Raw genomic sequence first — 12,500 nt, 5'->3', positions numbered from 1 at the left:
GAGAGTGTGGACCTGATGTCTGAATGCACCCCTTATATATACATATACACCTATATGTGTGTGTGTATATATATATATATATATATATATATATATATATATATATATATATATATATATAGATACACACAACTCATAGTATATATCTACATATATATAGAGATATCTATATATATGTGTATGTCTACATACATACAAACACACACACACACACACACACACACACACACACACACACACACACACACACACACACACACACACACGTGTATATAAATACGTCCCCTACTTTTGAATGACAGTGCTGAATGATATGTGTGAGTGAACATCGCTCATATCAATACACACACACACACACACACACATACACATTCGCCAAACTATGGAACTCACTTCCGCCTTCTATAAGAAACACAGGCAGCACCACCACCTTCAAACAAATGCTGAAAAATCATCTCAACACTTCCTGGCTATGTTCCTGCTCTATAACCTAACCTCTTCACTCTTCTTATATGATTACTAAACTATGTCTTTTGCTACTAGTGACTGATGATATTTTCTCCATATTTATTTTTATCTTCACTTGTTGATACTGGTACAATAATACTGATCTCTGTTTATACCACTCTGATTGAATTCATTGAATTCTGCTTTAATGTATATTTTCTGTATATATTACTGTAATCAAACTAAATTCCTGCTTTTATGTATGTGTTATGTATATGTTACTATATTTACTAACTGTAACACTGTTTCTGCTTCTGTACTAATTAATGTTTATATTTTTTCTGTATCTTGTTGGAGCTTTTCTCTCTGGGCCTCCACTAAAAATGGGCTCTTTTAAGCCCAGTGGACCTATCCTGGTAAACAAATGCAATAAATGAATACATAAATAAATATATACAGCAGTAAGTGTGTGCAAAATGGATGGTTATGTCAGATGTGAACCCCATGTTAGGAACACATTGCCCTTGTTTGTGAAGGTGGGATTGCTAATTTAGGGAAGGATAGCAGGTATATTTGTGGAGGTAGGTTGGGTTGGAAGATAGAGGAGACAGCCTACCAGGGCGGTATATGACACATGTGGTGGGTAAACACCCTGGATGGGGAGTGTCGTCTGCGATGTGGAAGCCCATGAGCCCCCATATGGAAACAATGGGACCAAGGTCCCCACCCATAGGCAGTCACAACATCAGCTTCACAGCCCTGAAGGTGCTTGAGCTGGGGGCTGAGCAGGAGGAGAATGCGTACCCTGTGAGTGTATACTGAGGGCCTCAAGGTGCTGTAGCACATCCCCCAAGTCTCTGTGAAGCACCCTATGCACCAGACCCTAGACCTGACTTCGGGTGACAGGATCCCATCTGTATGTTCTCCTGGGGGGGGGGGATGAACGCCATCCCCTAGGTGGTTCCACCTGAAGGTAGTGCAGGATCAGTAGCTGAGGACGCCCCAGGGTGGGTCCCACATATGATGTGGCCTGGTAATATGGCCGGATGAGGTGGGAGAGGTGGTTCTGCTGGCAACTGTTCCCCAAACATGCTATTGTGTCACTGTTATAAAACATATGTGGGTAGTAATAGTCCACACATTCCCGAATCATGTCCAACAGCACGCATAGATATCCCCTTTAACACAAAGCAACAGATGTGCAGCAGTCACATAGCAAACAGAACACATGCATATATGAACCATAGTGGCCCTTACAATGGCATGCAGATGACATTGTCCGTAACAGGCCACCAATGATAGTGTCCCACAGGGAACATTACTACAAACACATAGCACAAAGTGTTGTACAATACAATGTATGTCCCAACGGTAGGTATTCTGTAGACATACCTGTTGAGTTGTGTGATCAGATCGTTGTTGCAGATATTGTGGAGGGGGGGGGGATACAGAGATGTGTATTAACAACTTTGATAACCTTGCAGTATGAGGTCCTCAGACCTGTTTCCATCTTTATGTCTTTCAGGCAATATGTCAAGGGAGCGCTTGCCCATTTATACAGCAGAGGAGGATGATGTCATCATCTCGCACCTGGTGCAGCACTACCACCTGTTGTTTGGCTGAACAGCCCATGATCTGCAGGAGCGGACCACCCTGTGGAACAATCTTTTCCACAGGGTAAATGATGTCGGCCTGCATAACCGCAGTTATAAGCAGGTCCAACATTGATGCACCGATCTACTTTGCCATGCCTGTCAGTGTGCTGTTGCAGTCAGGGGGGACCAGCTTGCAACAGGGGGGGTCATGCCATCCAGCCCCCGACACATATTGAGGAGCTCCTTGCCAGCCTCGGGGCACCTGCCTGCCTGCACACAACTCCTGGTGGAGAGCATAGTGGAGGTGGGTGCTACCCACACAATGGCAGAGGAGCATGCAGGTAAGGCCACAGGGCATAGCATTAGACCACTGTTGTGTATCCATCTGCATCTGTACAGTTAGATAATGCATATGTAAGATGAAATATATATAGTCTGTTGCCGCATAGTAGTAATAAACAGATGTGCATAATATGTAGTATTGTGGACTTGTACTGTTGATGTCCTGTAATGCTGCACCCACCCTGTACCAATGCCACAGCTGTGGCTACTGACATCACATCTCTCACACATTTATGCAGGTCCATCTGGTATACCTCCAAGGCAGCACCCTGTAGCTGGTGAGTATGGTGTTTGTTCAGGTTTGCCAATACACCAGTTGTGTTATGACCATGGTATATTCCATGCACAAATTTAAAAAAAAGAAAAAAATGTAAGCTTGTTTCCTGCCTTTCCTGTTAAGTGGTATAGACTATTTGTAGGCTTCTGAGCCCCCAAGCCCTTCTGTGTTGGAGGGAAGCCTTCTAGCTTAGTTTTTTTTCTAATAACTGGCCAGTTTTCTAGTTTCAGCACTCAAATCTGTTTCTTTGATCTCAGCACTTGTTCAGAACTCATTGTAAGCACTACATAAGCTGCAAATTACTACAGCACTCAACTTTCCTCACTTGTCTAGTGGAAAGCAGTTTTTAGCACATAATAAATAAGCACTTATCCAGGCATGTCTAAGGGTCAGCTCCCAGTGATTTCTCCTGTCTACCTGATGAATCTGGGCATCTTGGAGCAATGCAGCAATTGCCTCATGTACACAGACAACTCTATCCTCCTACCACCCAACACTACAACCTGTGAGAGATGCACTTATATAGCCAAACTGGAAGCAAAGCTCTCTTCACCCAAGACTGGACTAGACAGTCAAGAGGAGAAGGTAAACACTTGCACCACACCACACTCATCACATAGTCCCTCAAAACCTACACCACCAAAACACACTCATAGAAACACAAAACACACACCTACATTCGCGGAGGCTCTCAATAAAAACCTGCCCAAGCATCAGGGACATCCAAAGCATAAATGCAAGCAAACTCCACCCCCCAACACAACCCAAATGACACATAGCCCACAAACTCAGTGTGCCACTCAACCACAGCCCATAAGGCATAACAACATACCCAACACTCTAGTCATAGGTGACTCTATAGTCAGGCACACTGATGTTCCACTCACTAGACTAAACAAGGAGAAAGTTACTGTCAGCTGCCTGTCAGGTGCCAGGATCCGCCACATAACGCATGCACTCAGGTCACTCCACAATAAGTACAAATATGACACTGTCATTGTCCATGTTGGTGTGAATGACCTGAGACGTACCTCCCTGGACTACATGAAAAGAGACATGGAGGAGCTCTCCGATCTTGTATCCCAGGCAGGTATGACCCTAACCCTGAGTAGCATCCTGCCATCACCCAGAATGATATCACAGTACCAGGACAAAATGATTGACTTCAACAATTGGCTAAGCTTCTGGTGTCATTCTAAGGGGATCCAGTGTTTGTCTGCATAGGATGACATGATTGACAGTCCACGATGCTTTGTCAGAGATGGCCTGCACCTGTTGCCCTTAGGATTCTGGATACTGGCTAAGACTCTTGCAATCCCTATAGTGCCTTTTTTAGGCAAGGTTCAAATGACAAATTCACCACCATAACAGGTACAAGCAAGCAAAATTTGAGGGTAATGCTACTCAATGCTAGAAGTCTAAACCTCAAAATGCACTCACTCGTGGCACTCCTTAAAATGGAGAACATTGACATCTGTGCAGTGACAGAGACCTGGTTCAAAGCTCCAGAGAGCTCCCCTGCATTACCAGACTTCAATTCATACCACACCTTTTGGCCATCTAACCCAGAAAGAAGCACTAAAATCGGAGGCATGTCCATATTCATTAAGGATATCCACACATCCAGGCTAGTTGCACAGCATAACGCATCCGAGATTATCCAAGTGCAACTAACTCTGGGCAAGACCGCAATCCAAATTGTAGCTTGCTACAGACCCCCCATCATGCCCCAGGATTCACACTCCTCATTTCTTGATACACTGGAAAGTATTAGGGTACAACCCCACCATTAACTGGGAAAACTACTCATGTACCAACTCTTTTGCTCAACGTTTTCTAGAATTCATAAATTCCAATGCCTTGGATCAACTTATTCACACCCCCACCAGGGGCAGCAATATCCTAGACCTGGTCATTACCAACATGGGAAACCGGTGTTCCACACCAGAGGTCAATTCCTCGTTGGTCAGATCCGACCACAAGCTAATCAGCCTAGACATCCACATCCCACCCCCAGCCCCAATTAGGGAAACCATCATAAAAAACTTCTCAAAAGCCAACTTCACACTTCTTAAGACAGAAGTGGCAAACTTCATGACACCCATGCAGATGGACAATAGAGGTATGACTGCCGAATCCTACACAAATGCACTTTATAAGCACTTACACGAGTGTATGGATCATGCTATCCCTAATAGAACCAAGATGTTATCCTCTAAAAAAAGGGAGCCAATCTGGTGGACCTCTGCCATAAACAAACTCTACAACAGAAGAAAGAAACTGTTGCAAAAAAGAGTAAATCCCATGACTGAAGCTGAGATCCCTCATAAAATCCTCCAAAGCTAGTTACGAAAACAAAATTGCCACTGACTCTAAAGACAACCACAAAGCATTCTATAGCTATGTCAAGAATCTAAATGGGAACACTCAGATCTGCTCTGAGTTACAGCATAATGGCACTAAATATACAGAACCAACTGATATTGCCAACATCCTAGCAGATAGGTTCAGTGCTAACTTTACCCCCCTCTCACCCCCTAGAGGGCCCATCTCTATACCTGAAGAATGCAAAGTTCCTATAATCACGGCTGCACAGGTAAAAAACACACTCTCCAAAGCCAAGACCACAGCATCCATGGGACCTGACAATATCCCAGGCTGCGTTCTACACAAACTACAGAATGAACTGGCACCCTACCTAAGTACCATGTTCAATCGTAGCCTCACCTCAGGCTTTGTACCCACTGAATGATGCACCATGACAGTTATCCCACTCCACAAAGGGGGAGCCACAATGGACCTCGGGAACTACCGCCCCATTAGCCTGACGAGCCTGGTCTGCAAGGACATGGAACATATCATCATGGAACTCATAAACAAAGACATTGGTAATCTCCAAACTCTGGACCCTACACAGTGTGGATTTGTAAAAGGCAGATCATGTCTCCTAAACCTGATTGACTTCTTTGAAGCAGTCACCAAAGCCATAGATCAGGGTAAAATGGTTCACACAGTTTATCTAGATCTTGCCAAGGCTTTCAACACCATCCCCCACTCTGGAATTATAGATAAGCTCACCAAACTAGGTATAAATCCCTATGTCACAAGATGGGTTGCCAACTGGCTCACGGACAGAACCCACACTGTGAAAGTAGCGGATTCCAAATCCGACATCAGACCAGTGACAAGTGGAGTACCACAGGGTTCAGTCCTGAGTCCTCTCCTGTTTGGTATCTACTTCTCTGAAGTGCAGGCCAACACAGAAGGTCTTTGGCTAACAAAGTTTGCAGATGACTGCAAACTTGGAGCCATAATCAAAACTCCTAACGATGTGGACAAACTACAAAAGGGCCTCAATGAGACAGATACCTGGTGTCAAAGCCATGGCCTGAAGCTCAATGCCAAAAAGTGTATTGTCATCCCCTTTGGTAAACTATCACCTTGCAAAATGTGGCTCTATTTTGCAAGGTGATAGTTTAATGGTTAACCACCAAATGATTAGACCCAATTTTCATTGTAATTGCAACACTAAAGGCATTGTTTATGTGCCTGAGTGTAGTGTGTGCCCCAAATTTTATGTGGGGAAAACACAAAAATGCTTTAGGGATCACATGTATGAACACTCCTTGGACATTAGACAACACAAAAAAACTAATGCTCTGACAAAACATATAGATCAGTTTTTTTATCACAATTTTTTGCAATAGAGCAGGTATGCCAAAACCCACAGGGTGGACCGTGGAAAGATATTCTGGAGTTTAAAGAATTACTATTGCAAATTAAGTTACAAGCACACATTTGCCCAGGGTGAAATGATTATTGTAGTATAAGTTGTGTTTTAAAGCTTAGGTCTTATTTGGTTTAGATTCAACTGTAAACATTCTTATAAAAAAGGGGGGGTTTCATTGAAGGATTGCACTGTGTTTTCAAGTATGTCTTTTTAAGTAACAATTGATTAATTGGTCAGGTGGTGTGTTTTGTAACTATTTAAGTTACCTTTCTGTATGCTTGAGTAGATTCCGATGAAGTCTTTAGCTACAAGCTGATGAAAGTGCTTAATCTACTGGTGAATAAAAGGAAGAATTTTATTTTGGTGTGGACCTTCTGTATCCACTTGAACTGTTTCTTTTTAAAACACTGCAGACAGTCATATATGTGGCGAGGATGTATGGGACAGGATTAATGTAGAAAATAAACTGATGGCCATCCAAGACAGATGAGGTCACATGTAGCAAACCAGTCATGCAGGCTGCCTAGTAACATGCAACAACACTGAGGGAGTTGCAGGAATGTCTAGCAAGTATTAGCTGTGCAGTACCCGTGTCAGCAATTGCCTGGACTCTGCATATGTGTGGCCCATAGGTTAGGGTAATCAGATGGGACAGTTGTACCACAGGAAACATCAGCCAGGCCTCTCTACAGGTATCATATGCATAACAGAAAAGGTTCCCAAAAGACATGTGTTGCAGGGTGCACTGGTGTACCAAGACCACATTGGAAACCTACAGACAGTATCAAGTAAGATAAATGTCCTGCACAACCAACACCTCACCCCACCTCAGGCCCACCATCCCCATCTGTCCCTTGCTGGTGCCAGTGTACACCTGTATGCTTGTCATTCATTAGCTGGAACTAGGCTGGTGCACATGGTGTTCAGTGTTTGAGACACTGCAAAATTACAAACGTGTAGGCCATAGTTGTCAAGCATCTTCAAAAAGGCAGAGGGTGGGGAGGGTGTGTCATCATGACACAGCAGTGCACTACAGCAAGGATTCAAAGGACGCTATGAATGGCTGTATCTACACACAGTCAGGGTCAGGAACTGTGGCAGACATAACCTTGACTCCACAGCAATAGTGACGGCAGTGTGTGAACTCCAAGGGATGTGCACAAGCTGACCTTGCAATCATGCAGAGTTGGGGGACATGTGTAGGGCAGACTAACCAAATATTGGCTAATGCAGATGGCCCATGCTAGTATACCCCTGCCAGGAATAGGGACTGCTGTAGTACACATAGCCGTAGGTGCAACAAACCACCATGATAAGAGCGTGCACACATATGCACCCACAAAGTGTGTACATCTCAATCAGCATCTGCACAACTAACACATTTGTTTGACACTGCATTTGATTTTACAGGTCATATGTCATATATCAGGTTCATGTAATGTTAACATATGCAGTAATGTGGTCCCATGGCATATCAAGGAAGAGGGCATCATATCAGTAAGGGTGTGTGCACTCCCCATAGCCACAGTAAGGTTTGAAGATTGTCAGTGTAATTGTATCGTATTGGCCATACATGCACCGCTGATGATAAGATGTGTAAATCAGACATCAGACATTCACAAATGACATCTGTCAACATATCATCCCAGGTATGTATCAGACAAACACATAGGGGCTGTGAGCAGCAGAGCAGACATAACTGACACAGTAATACACATTTAGCAATGGTGTGTACACCTGTGACGTATGGTGCACAGTACATGCCAGGGTGCCGAACAGGTGCACATCAATACTGTGCACATGGGTGCAGTGCGTTCCAGGGGAAAGGACATCACCTACTAACACAACCCATGCATCACACACATGTATAATATTGCTAGCATGGATTGACTATAGCTGCATTGCATGATGTTGAGAGCCATATGTCATGCATGTTGACAGATGGGTAATGGGAGATCTGTGTGTAATATCTTCGTGCAACCTCACCTGTAAGTGTGTGTGTGGGGGGGTTATTTTGTCTGTAAGTGCAATCTGGTGGAGTGGAGGGGGTTGATGTATGTAGGATGTTTGTGTTTATGTGTGTGTGTGTGTGTGTGTGTGTGTGTGTGTGTGTGTGTGTGTGTGTGGGTATCCATGTATGCACATATGTGATTGTGAGGTTGTTCATACCTCTCGACTTCCCCTTGAAATCGTGCAGTACATGGACATGGAGAGACACATGAGACACCAGGAATACTTGTCTGACATGTAATCTCAGGACAGCTGATAGTATAATAAGGTCTGTAGCATGGAACATGCATTGGGAGGGAAACTAGATACCAGGGATACTGTTATAATTGCAATCAGCAGAAAGGTGAAATAATACCCACGTATGCAGCACTACAGATTCATTGGGGAATTACTAGACAACACCAGAGAGTGTTTCCCAATATTACTGTAATCCACATAATAAGTTAATAGAGCAACAGATCTTGCATCTACTGAACAATAGTTATGTATGACACTCCAGTGAATGACATTATTGAGCGACTGCAGTAGCCCCTAACTGATGGGGGCCATGTTCAAGATGTCTGGACAAACCAAGTTGAACACTGGATGACAGCAGTGAGTCTTTGAAAAAATGACTCCAATCAAGTCAAAGATAACAGGTCATGTTTTGTGATCACTTGTCTAGGCAATTAGAAGAATGATACGTTAATGATTGGTATTAATGACTGTAAGTTTCCAAGTCTGATGCAGGATGGAGAACATAAGAGAATAAACTAGGGACAGTCTGTAAACTCAGGGACAGGTAAGTATTATGGTGGAATGTCAGAGTGTGTGTGTGTGTGTGTGTGTGTGTGTGTGTGTGTGTGTGTGCGCTCTGTTAAGCAATAATGTACAGGTCTTAAAGTGCATTTCTTGTTTTCCCCTCACAAGTGGCGAAGTGGATCAGGGTCCCTCCTGCAGGCAATCTGATGTTGGTGTCTATACAGACACTGAAAATGATGATAGGTGTGTTGAGGCACAGGCAGGGTTGTCAGAGGTCAAAACTGCACCATTGTTTGACATCCCGTTGTTATCCACCCCCAAACCCGCACACAGTCACAGTGCCTATAGATACCCCATCACCAGTGGCCATAGCAGAGGGACAGTTGGTGGGTGGTGGCAATGCACAGGACAGTGTGGTATCTATGGCACATGTGTCTGGACACAGCAGCCATAGCCAGATGTCCAGCAGGGTACCACATAGGCAGGTGTACCAGGGTGCTCGTTGAAGGGCTGCTGGTCATCATACCCCTGACAGAAGTGCTACATCTGGTACCATCAGATGCATGTTTAAGGTTGTCATGGAGGCCCAGGCATGTATGGAATGGTACACCAGACAGAGTCTGAGTCTTCAGAGGGCTACTCTTTCAGCTGTTACTGACATCTGTGGTCTTGCAGATGCCCTCCATTATTATACAGAGGCCATGGATAGATGGTGGGGTGAGATGGTGGGACTCATCGACTGTGGATTGTATGTGCTTGAGCATGTGGTGGGAGTGGTGTGATGGCCACGTGGACATAGGCCAGCAACACCAACATCTGGTGGTCGATGTGGATGTGCAAGGACACGAAGCAGCTCCCATAGTGGCAGTACCAGACCCAGCACTGCAGGGGGGGCTCTGTTCACACCATACCGCAGCAGGCCAAGTGCATGTTGCCCTGGCCAGTCCCAGGAGGGACCTGGTTCCAGTGGACATATGTCATCATCAGGGAAGAGTACCATATCATGGCTTGTACCTGGACGTGCCCGTGGAACCCCTGGCAGGCCCAGTTGTTGTGTCCATGGCCGAAGGTGGTGAACTGCACACCCTGCTAGGTATTGTCTCTAGCTGTCCAACAAACATTTGTATAGGGCAGGCACATGGCAGAACTGTATGCATGCATACTCACACAGAGTACAAACACAGCTAGGGCAACCCCATACCTACACACACCACATCACCAAGGCCATATCAATAATTAAAATGCCTCACTCAAAGACATGATGTCAAATGTATGGCTCAGCCTAGGTCTCTGGCAAACCAACAACACACCCTGTGCATATGATGATACCTGTGCCACATCCCTGTCATCTATAACATCAATACAGGGACAGGTTAATATAGTTATGATGCACACAGTGAATTTACTATGGTGTACCAATGTACTGATGTGTAACATGTTGTCAGCAGTAAAGTTTAATGCTCGCATGTCAGGAAGTGTAGCTGTACAGCCATGATGCATTATAGCTGCTATTGACACTGAGTGATTGTGGTCTCCATAATGTTATCCATTTGTGTTGCAGGTGTCCATGTGTCAGCAGGAGGATGGTCTGCTGTCATATCTCATAAGGGGTATGGCACTGTGGTGACACCTTGTCTGTGCCATATCCTGAGTACAAGTGAACACATGTTACATGTCTGTAAAACAGTTACTGCCTGTGCCACATGGCTGATAGGTCTGGGGATGGTGTATACAGGTGAGTGCATGGTGGCTGCTGTTAGCAGCCCTTCTACAATGAACAATGGTAGTTGTACTGTGCGGTACACACCACATTTTTGTATATAATACACACAGAGGCTTTGGTGTTGATGCACTACACAGAGAATACTGTACACAAGGATGTATGTACCTGTGCAAGGAACCCATTGTAGCCTATGTAATTCCACCAAGCCAGAGTAGGCACAACAACACATTGGGAAATAAGCAGTCCTCTAGTTTAATGTCATTAACGATAGCACTGACAGGGTATATGCCCCCTTCCCCAATGTAGTGTAGTCCTCAACTCAGTAAACATATGTGTGCTGGTGTGGGTGGGACACCCCTACCCTTTGGAGGATGAAAGGTGCTGTAGAACCACAGATAATGTGATATACAACTACCTAACCTGTTAACATTAACTGTACAGTATTACGGCCAGCTAAGCAGGGTGATACACTCAACAGCAACCACAGTGATGATGGCTGTATCCACAATAGCCACACCCAGCTATATATACCAACCCCAGTATCATTGCACACCTATACAGTGGGGAAGTGGCCATTTACACCTCTAACACTAGTTGTGATGGAATGTATGTCCACAAGATGACACCTGTGAAATGTTAGAATTTGCCAGGCAGTTCTTGGACAGATGACCTCCTGGGGCATATATATTCTGCACACTGAAGTAGATTCCTCCACATGCACACATACTCTTACTTGTCAACACTGGGAATAGACCCCTACCTAGGTATGTAGTGCTACTGATGTGTGTGGCTTTAATTGCACACACCACACAGCTTTTAGAATGAGGTGTGTTCCAGGTTACATGTTACATGTAGAACATCCCCAGGCATGTACAGTATGGTAAGGGGGGATGTAAGGGTTGTTTATGGACAATACATAGTGTGACATACCGCCATATATAAATTGACAAACACATAACAATCAGACACATATCTGAGAGACCTGGGCCTATCAGTGCTAACTACCTTGTAAGTGTGTCCATTGTGTTACAGGTAGGTTGCACACAGCACATGCATAACTGGGCTGGATAGTGTTATCAGTTACCTGTATGGTTGATGATGACAGTGGTCTCCATACAGTGGTACATGGGACATGTAACGGGGGTCATGGTGTAATGACAGTATTCCCAGCACCCACACCCCACTGTGGATATTGTATGCACTGAAACCCATGATAACACTCTGACATACCCACCATCACACATTGACCAGGACTGCAATACAAATCCTTGTCCATTCCAAGAGTGCTACTACAGGGATATGCATCTAATGCACATTCCACAGGCATAGTAGGGTGATGCATTGTCATGCCTCTCCTATGGTCAGCAACATTACTATCCCTAATACTGTGTGGAAATGTGTATTGTACTAGGAGAATGTGGCCACTGAATGCTGTACCCAACATGTATACACACATGTACACATACACACACTTGACAGAATTCAGTGGGTATGTCTATCAACCCATTTGTACAACAGTGTTGTGCTGGTACAGCAAGGCCCAGGTAGCCCTTAGGGAGAAGAGCATAACAAGGTACATGTAATGTCCGGTACAGCAGCAGCCACATCTAACTATGGAAATGGGGGGGTGTGGTG

The sequence above is a fragment of the Protopterus annectens genome, chromosome 4.part1, assembly GCF_019279795.1.
Source record: "Protopterus annectens isolate FY-2018-M chromosome 4.part1, PAN1.0, whole genome shotgun sequence".
Taxonomy (NCBI): domain Eukaryota; kingdom Metazoa; phylum Chordata; order Ceratodontiformes; family Protopteridae; genus Protopterus; species Protopterus annectens.
This window is presented reverse-complemented; position numbering follows the sequence as displayed.